A 10000-nucleotide genomic window follows, 5' to 3' on the forward strand; every position below is an offset into this window, starting at 1 on the left:
ACACTTCCTGTTTTCCCGTGTCACCGTATAACGTAACGTAGTGCAACATTCTCTATCTCCCCCCGAGCCTTTAACACCCGTAAACAAAGGCTGAAGAATAACAAAATGCAGGTAGCATAAATAGTGCAGAAACAATGGCAAACAGTGAACTAAGCGGTAACGTACACCGAAACAAATCGTACTATGCCCAGAAACCCATTAAAGGCTACCCTACAACATAGTCTTTGTGCCAGGCAGGCACGCCGGACGGCCTTGTGGACCGCCGCAAGCCCATCGCAGGTGGCACGTCGGGCGATGGAGGCGGGGCAGCCGCAGGGGCTACAGGAGCAGGCGACGTAGGGAGGGGGCCTTGGGCTGAGGCCACTGGTGTGAGAGGCCTCCCAGCGAGCCGGGAAGAGTCCAAGGGAGGCAGGGCAACAGGCAAGGTGCTCAGAGGCAAGGGGGATCCTGGCCCCGTCGCAGTCGTCGCTGGACCATCCAGAGGGCCGGACAGCAGTGGCAGCGTGACAGGCGGTGGGGTGCTAGCGCGAGTTGCCAGATCGTCGTGGATAGACCGGGGGGCAGGCAGGCTGTTGTGAACGGGGTGGAACCTGCGCAGGAATCTCCGGTTCCGAAGGGAGACCCTGCCTGATCCATCAACCTTGACCACGTACTGATCATGCTGGCGCACCTCAACGACGCGGCCAGTCCTGTCCCATTTGTTGGGGTAAGGCCCGGTCTGGTTCTGCATGCGTACCAAGTCCCCCACTTTGAGGGGTGGCAGACGTTTGGTGTGCTCCGCCCAATTGTCAGCTGCGCGGATGTGTCGTTTGCGGAGGGCCTCCTCTCTCAGTGTCAGAGTCTCACGCCACGTTGCATGGGGCCTGTATCTCCCGGGTGGAATCGGGATGAAGTCCCGTATTGGCCGGCCGAAGACGCACATCGCAGGGGAAAGTTTCGTGTCAGGGTCGGGTGTGTTGCGGTAATGCAGTATCGCCCTCTGTACGGAGTCGGTGTCCAGTTCCCCTTTCGGGCCAGTGTTGTCTGTGATGAGCCGCTTCATCGTCTTGACGCCGATCTCAGCACGGCAGTTGCTGTGGGGGAAGGCCACAGACGCGAGGCGGTGGTGCACGCCCCATCTACGCAGGAAGGATCTGGTGTCAGCAGAGGTGAATTCGGGCCCCCCGTCGGACGCTAGTTCTTCAGGCGTCCCGTACGTGGCGAAGGCCCGGCGCAGGTGGCATATGAGGTCTGCGGCGCCACCCTCAGACCTGGATATGACCGGCCAGTTAGAGTAACGGTCCACTATCACAAGGTAGTGTACACCTCTGTGCATGAAGAAGTCAGCACACACAGCCTGGAAGGGGTACACGGGCAAGATGGGGGGAGTCGGTGGCGCAGCAGGCTGAGAGGGCGCCATCCGATGACAGTGTTCGCAGTCATTCCGAGTGGCAAGGATGTCGGCCGACATGCCCGGCCAGAATACAGATGATTCGGCACGGGCGGTCATCATGGAGACACCCTGGTGAGCGGCGTGCAGGGCGTCCAGCACCTCGCTGCGGAGAGAGGGCGGTATCACCACCCTGTCCCTGTACAGGACAACCCCATCAGCTGACGTAATGTCCTCGCGATATTGGTGGAAGCCACGGATTGCCGCAGGCATCCCCGCCCTGGATTCGGGAAAGCCGTCTGCCGCCATCTCCTCTAGCACTCGCATGTCATCATCACTGCTGGTGGCCTCCCTGACGCGGTCCCATGTCACAGACTGCAGTGACTCAAGACCTGCAGCGCACCAGGTCAGGTCACCACCGTCATCGTCACCCACGGGCCCCATCCGTCGAATGAGAGACAGAACATCGGCGTGAGCGTTGGGTGAGAGGTGGGTTACCACGGCAGCGTTATCGTCTGGGAGATCCATGGGCGATGGGCAAGGCGTGCCAACTGGTCTGCGCGACATGGCGTCCGCTGCCCTGTTCTTCATGCCCGGGACATGTATGATGCGAAAGCGGTAGCGCAGGGTCTTTTCCTTGAGGTTCCTGAGGCGAGGGTTGGGTATGTCGTCGAGCGCCCTATCGCCGAGGAGCTTGAGCAATGGCTTGTGGTCGACAGCCACGATGAGGTCCTTGCAGCCCAACACGAAGTAGCGGGCCTTGTCCAACGCGTCGGCGACAGCAAGTGCCTCACCTTCTATGGGTGCGTATCTAGACTCAGCAGCATGGGTGAACCTGCTCCCGACCAGGGTCACCTTCCAGCCATCGGTGCAGCAGAATGGTTTGATTGGAGTGCACTTGCAGTGCTTCTGGAACAGCCAGAAACCGACCCCCTCCTTTGACCAGTCTGTAGCAAGGCATGTGGGCTTGGACTTGTCGAAGATGCGGACACCACACTCGATCTCTCGGACGATCGTCTCCTTGGACTCACGGAAGACATCCTCCAGCTCTGAGGACCATTCAAAGCGCACGCCATTCTGCAGGAGTCTCCGGAACGGTTGCATGCGCTCAGCCATACTGAAGGCGTAGGCCACCTGGTTGACTAGACCAAACCAGGACCTGACGTCGGTGACGTTACGTGGCCGGGGGAAGTCTCTGATGGCCTCCAGGTAACGACTGCATGGCCGAACGTCAGTCATGGTGATGGTAAAGCCAGCGAAGTCCACCGTTGGTGAGGCGAAGACGAACTTGTCGGGGTTGAGGATGATGCCGTTCCTGCCGCAGATATCGAGCCATTGTGCCGCTTGGAAGTACGCTTCCTCGATGGTGTCAGCCCACAGCAATGAGTCGTCCACGCACTTCGTCTTGTTGCCAATATCCGCGACCACCTCGTCGTATCGCCGTGAGTAACCATCCCCCGATGCTATGTACCCTTGCGGGGCTGAGAGGTACCGGTATCTCCCCCATGGGGTGATGAAGGTCGTTTTGTGGCGGTCATCTTCGTGCAGTGGGACACTGTGGTAGCCATTCCAGGCATCGAACACGGTTTTGTACTTCCCGCTGGGTACCTGCCTCGCCTGGTGGAATGGTGACTGTGTGTGGTGGGTCTCACGGAGGGCGTGCTTGTTCAGGGCCTGGAAGTCAACGGTGCGCCGTGGCTTGCCAGTCTTTTTCGCGCATATCACCATCCGGTGACACCATGTCACTGGTGTGCCAATGGGTACCTCCTCCAGCACGCCGAGGCGAACGTCCTGGTCGAGGCCGGCCTTTACTTCGCTCTGCCAGTGTATGGCCACTGGGATGGGGGTGTGGTGGGCCACTGGCACTGCGTCGTCGTCGAGCATGAGGCGAAGTGGGGGACCGGACATCCTTGGCAGGGGCTGATGAGGGCATGTATTGAACGTGCTCTGAGCGTATAGCTGTAGGAGGTGCTCCCGTAACGCCTCCCTGTTGGCCTCCGTGGCTGGCATGGGAATCGTGGTAGGTTTGGTTGGAGGCTCTGCACGTCGTGGGCAGTCACACGGGTCTGAGGCCGCCAGGTTGACTTCGCCGAGGGTTGGGAATTTGTCCGATATCATGCCGAGGTCCACGCAGGCCGTACGAGAGAGGAATATACGGTCTGAGGTGTCCGTCACGTATGTGACCTGACGCGTTTCCAACCTTCGGGCGTCACTGCTGCTGCCAGCGAACCTGACGATGGCGGCCCCGAGGATGCGTATTCCCTCATTGTTCGCAGCTCTCATGGTCATGGACACCGGGATGAGGTCGTCAGTGCTCAGACCCAGCTGCTGGGCAACCTTGACGCCGATCAGACAGCTCTGGCAACCCGTGTCAGCCATGGCGGGTAGGGTCACAGCGCGGGTGTGTTTCCGAAGGTCAAGACCCAGTGCTTTGTAGTCCTCACGCTCGACAGCGAGGGTGAGGCGGATGTATGGTTGTGGGGTAGACGGGCGCTTCATCCATTTGTCGCACATGTCGTCATACAGATGGTGGGCTAAGGGCAGTGTGCACACCTTGTTGTTGTCACCGTCCATGGTGAGCGTGCATAATTCGCCAAACGCTACCATCTGCTGTTCCTCGCACACTCCGTCAGCTTCTTCTGGTGGGGGTCTGGATGAGCGGCCACCTAGACAGACTTTGTCGAGGTGGTTTTGCCGGCTGCACTTCCGGCACGTCTTGCCATATGCGGGGCATTCAGTACGCCGGATGCGCCACTGTGGCGTCTTGCCATGGCCTGTCTCGCCACAATAGGTGCAGGTCCCCTCAGGTTTCGCCTTTGATTTTTCCATTCTTTGGACCCCTTTGTTGCGGACGTCCTGTTGTTTCCCTCGCCGATATGAGCTGCTGATTGAGTCTGTGCTTTGGGGGTCGAGCAAGCGTGAGGCCGAGCGCTTTCCTGACTCTTTAGCTTCAATATACTCTATCATGTCTCTTAATGGCATATTTTGATTTTTTTCGCCCAGTAAGTCAAGCTGTATCTCTTGGTCTGCTATGCCTCGGGCAATCACATCACGTAACATTTCCTCAGTGAAGTCATTCATTTGGCCACAGCCCTCTTTAGTGCACCTCATTTCATATTTACATGTGTCTGCTCGCCCCTTCAAGCGAGCATGGAATGACCTGATGGGCTCCTCATGCCCCTGCCGCATATTGGATAGGGCCACTCGAGCCACCATTGTGTTTTCTGCACGGACAGCGAGTGCCTTCATAGCTGAAAGGACGTCTTTTTCATCACTATCCACAAGACTCCTGCCTGCCGCGCGAGTGAGGTCTTTTCTTAAATCCTCCTCGCAGCACTCTAGCAGCTGCGTGACGATGTCAGAACCGGCCAACTTAGTGCCCCTTTTGTATTCGTCCCAGCGGGTCAGGAAGTACGACCATGTCTCGGCTGTCCCCGCCAACGCGATGGAGGGTCGTCTGAGCTTCTCTGCCTTAGCGCTCGTGTGCGGCTCTCTGGGGGCTGCAGTGTGAGTGGTCGCATGGATGTTTAGCATTGCTGCCACCACTGCCGCCTCCGCATGTGTAGCCACATAGTCACAGCCCGCAATAGGGCAACGTACGCTCATGTTTGTAGGGTCGTACGGGTTTATATTTCACTCTCTTTGCCTTCGATGACGTATTAATTCACGAGTCAGCGGTGGCGGGTTATTCCTCAATGCATTAACCGTCTACTCACTCATTATTCGCATTCCAACGTTGGCGAGCTCCGTTTGGTAGAGCCTGAATGTTTGATTATAGATAGGAACAATATTCCATTTGTTCACGTCGCTTTAATGAATACAACAGTGAAATTACAATAATCAAACAAGTTATTGACGTGTCTCTGAATGCTATACGGCATCACTTTAACATGTTATACACTTCCTGTTTTCCCGTGTCACCGTATAACGTAACGTAGTGCAACATTCTCTAGTACAGTTTGAGCTGGAGCTGAGTACACGATTTAAAATATCGTACAGTGTACGCCCAGCTTAACTTAAACACAGTGTTGTAGTAAAGTTGTATGAAGCTAGACGCTGCTGTTGACTCTCAGTCGCCGACTGGGCTACATATTAAACATGCTAGATATCTGCCGGTCGTCTGCGATGAGTTGGCGACCACTCGGCGACGGCTCGGCGAGCGTCTTTCAGCAGTTCACACTACACGACTGAGCGAGCGCCGAATGATCCCCGATTTGCCTCCGACCACAGTTTCTGTCGGCGATCTACAAAAACAGTCGGCGACTGAATAACCAGCCTAAAATCGTGTAGTGTGAACCTGAACTTATTTCTCGCATATTAATGTTGATGGGCCCCCTAGCTAAATTTGCCTTGAGCCCCCAAATTGCTAAGTCCGCCACTGAGTATCAGTGCAGTATAAGCCCAGTATGAGGGTAGTATCAGTGCAGTATAAGCCCAGTATAAGCCCAGGCTTTTAGATAGTGAAGATAGAAAGCCCAGGTTTTACATAGTGTCTTCTGGCTCAATACTAACCCTAACCTTGACCCTAACCCCAACTCCAACCCTATCACTAACCCTAACCCAAGCTATGTGCTTAGATATGGTGATACAGGTCAAGAAAGTTGAACACAACCCTAACTGTGAACCCTAAAAACCCATCAGTTCAATTCACAATAGCTGAACAACCAGAAAATCCTTAGAGCAGTTGCCGTCTTGACTAGCATAAAAATATGCTAATATATTAATGAATCCACCTCTGCAATTACTACAACTACTACTACTGCTGATATTAATAACAGCCATATTTTTGTTCTGAAAAGCATTAGATATTTAAAGAAAATTCTGATTCAATACATTGTTTCAAATGATGAAATTTAGCAATCATTTCTTGACGTTTCTGAATAGTTTCTGAATCAACTGAAACACGTTTTACTTCTCCACCTGGCCTCCATGTGCTGAGAGCATGGCTGCTGTTGGAGAGGCTCCATCTGCTGTTGGAGAACATCTCCAACCTCCGCCTCCTCTCAGCTACATCACTCTTAACACTTCTGCTAGTCAGCAGGCAATAAGGGCTTTCGAGGGTGGAAACCCACTCTGCTATCTCAAATCATGTCCTGATCTAGTTTCTAATTTTGGTGTTCAACTCTACACTCTAGTCCACATGTGTCAAAGTCAAGGCCCGTGGGCCAGATCCGGCCCGCGAATTGATTATCTATGGCCCCCTGGATGAAATTTAATTACTATTAGAACCGGCCCACAGGCCACAGCCGCCCGATGGTGTTTTGCACGCACAAACACTACATTCCCCACAATGCAACGGTAGCCCGCGAAGTCACTGCAGCGCGCACAAGCGGAGAGGGTCCGCTCGGCGAAAATGACGTAATCGCAGTGGCTCCGCCCGTGCGCGAGGGCGTCGCGCACTGTCGATTCGCGAGGTCGTGCACCTCTCGAATTTTGTAACTTTGCGCGCACCAGCACGTTAAACTTAATAAAGTTAAATATTTATACATCTATTCGAAATAATTCGAAATAATTAGCTTTTTATTCACATTATTTAATGGTTGTTTATTTTTAAAACGCCCAATCTTAACATCTTCACGTCTTCATGTTTCGTCCTGGAATTACAAGAGGCTCGTATTTGTTAACGTAATACAAGAGAACTGTTCAGTCAGACAGATATTTGTTGTGAAACGAAGTAGCTACACTTTCAAGCATTTTCAAGTACTTTAGCCTAAATTCCAGCACTTTTCAAACCTTTATTACTTTTTTCATTTAATGTACAGAACATGTTTTCTTTGAAGGAAGTTTGTTTTTATCTGTTTGCTTGTTGAAAAATGTTTTCACTTGAAATTACTGACAGATCCATAAGAAAATATTGCTTTATTCATTTAAGCATTAAATAATATACACTGTGTTAGGTCTTGGTTCAATAGGCTATGTGCAATCATTTCAATATGTTTTAATAAACATTGAACCAGTCCGGCCCTCGGCTTGTAGCAAATTTGGTTTTTTGGCCCTCGGTGTATTTGACTTTGACATCCCTGCTCTAGTCCCTATGCCCCAGACCACATACCTGAACCTTACACACCTGAACCTTACACACCTGACCCCTACACACCTAAACCTTACATACCTGAACCTTACACACCTGAATCTTACACACCTGACCCCTACACACCTGACCCCTACACACCTGAACCTTACACACCTGACCCCTACACACCTAAACCTTACATACCTGAACCTTACACACCTGAATCTTACACACCTGACCCCTACACACCTGACCCCTACACACCTGAACCTTACACACCTGAACCTTACACACCTGAACCTTACACACCTGAACCTTACACACCTGACCCCTACACACCTGAACCTTACACACCTGACCCCTACACACCTGACCCCTACACACCTGAACCTTACACACCTGAACCTTACACACCTGACCCTTACACACCTGACCCCTACACACCTGAACCTTACACACCTGACCCCTACACACCTGACCCCTACACACCTGAACCTTACACACCTGACCCCTACACACCTGAACCTTACACACCTGACCCTTACACACCTGACCCCTACACACCTGAACCTTACACACCTGAACCTTACACACCTGACCCTTACACACCTGACCCCTACACACCTGAACCTTACACACCTGACCCCTACACACCTAAACCTTACATACCTGAACCTTACACACCTGAATCTTACACACCTGACCCCTACACACCTGAACCTTACACACCTGAACCTTACACACCTGAACCTTACACACCTGAACCTTACACACCTGACCCCTACACACCTGAACCTTACACACCTGACCCCTACACACCTGACCCCTACACACCTGAACCTTACACACCTGAACCTTACACACCTGACCCTTACACACCTGACCCCTACACACCTGAACCTTACACACCTGACCCCTACACACCTGACCCCTACACACCTGAACCTTACACACCTGACCCCTACACACCTGAACCTTACACACCTGACCCTTACACACCTGACCCCTACACACCTGAACCTTACACACCTGAACCTTACACACCTGACCCTTACACACCTGACCCCTACACACCTGAACCTTACACACCTGACCCCTACACACCTGAACCTTACACACCTGAACCTTACACACCTGACCCCTACACACCTAAACCTTACACACCTGAACCTTACACACCTGAACCTTACACACCTGAATCTTACACACCTGACCCCTACACACCTGACCCCTACACACCTGAACCTTACACACCTGACCCCTACACACCTGAACCTTACACACCTGACCCTTACACACCTGACCCCTACACACCTGAACCTTACACACCTGAACCTTACACACCTGACCCCTACACACCTGAACCTTACACACCTGAACCTTACACACCTGAACCTTAACACACCTGACCCCTACACACCTGAACCTTACACACCTGAATCTTACACACCAGCCCTACACCCTGACCCCTACACACCAGCCCTACACCCTGACCCCTACACACCAGCCCTACACCCTGACCCCTACACACCAGCCCTACACCCTGACCCCTACACACCAGCCCTACACCCTGACCCTACACACCAGCCCTACACCCTGACCCTACACACCAGCCCTACACCCTGACCCCTACACACCAGCCCTACACCCTGACCCCTACACACTAGCCCTACACCCTGACCCTACACACCAGCCCTACACCCTGACCCCTACACACCAGCCCTACACCCTGACCCTACACACCAGCCCTACACCCTGACCCCTACACACCAGCCCTACACCCTGACCCTACACACCAGCCCTACACCCTGACCCTACACACCAGCCCTACACCCTGACCCTACACACCAGCCCTACACCCTGACCCCTACACACTAGCCCTACACCCTGACCCCTACACACTAGCCCTACACCCTGACCCCTACCTCCCCACCCCCATCACAACCTCTGAGCCACCCACGCTGTGATGTGATAACCGCCCAATTTACTTTGCCATTCAAATCATATTTCATAGGCAGCAGACATCTTTTCTAAACCAATGCCCCGTTTCTTATCAATAAGTGTCCTTTCATCGCAGGCAACCCATCTCTCCTTGAAACATGGACACGACGGAAGAGAAAAAAATGAAAACGGCTTTTAATCTTTCAAGCATTTCTAATGAGTTTTTCTTCCACAATTATTTGATAAGAGCAGAGACAGCACTGCAGGCACTGTGCATGATCCAGCACCTGGGCCACTGAGAGCTGAACGATGTGATCACACACACACACACACACACACACACACACACACACACACACACACACACACACACACACACACACACACACACACACACACACTCTGTGCTTTTGGCGAGAAGGAGTGTAAAGAAAAGCAGATACAGCAGCACACTATGTATGTGCAGATATGTAGAGCTGAAGGAGAACACAGAAGCACATGACGTGCCCTGAAGATCTTTCAGTCTGTTTCAATCGTCCTGCGAAACACAATCGCAATTGATAAAAATCAAATCAAGGGCACAACAAGCTCTCCAGTATTAAGATTCATGGGAATAATCGCCATTTGTGTCCAGCCTGGCAGAGGTAGCCCAGACACTCACGCACCCACCCATACAC

At 52.8% G+C, this 10000-nt stretch overlaps 1 protein-coding gene across 1 annotated transcript in view; it reads right to left on the reverse strand.

Moving 5' to 3' along the window:
- agbl4 (AGBL carboxypeptidase 4) overlaps window positions 1-10000 on the reverse strand; it is a 176702-nt gene that overhangs the window by 89165 nt on the left and 77537 nt on the right. The window lies entirely within an intron of this gene.

The sequence above is a fragment of the Brachyhypopomus gauderio genome, unplaced genomic scaffold (genome assembly GCF_052324685.1).
Source record: "Brachyhypopomus gauderio isolate BG-103 unplaced genomic scaffold, BGAUD_0.2 sc69, whole genome shotgun sequence".
NCBI classification, from domain to species: Eukaryota; Metazoa; Chordata; class Actinopteri; order Gymnotiformes; family Hypopomidae; genus Brachyhypopomus; species Brachyhypopomus gauderio.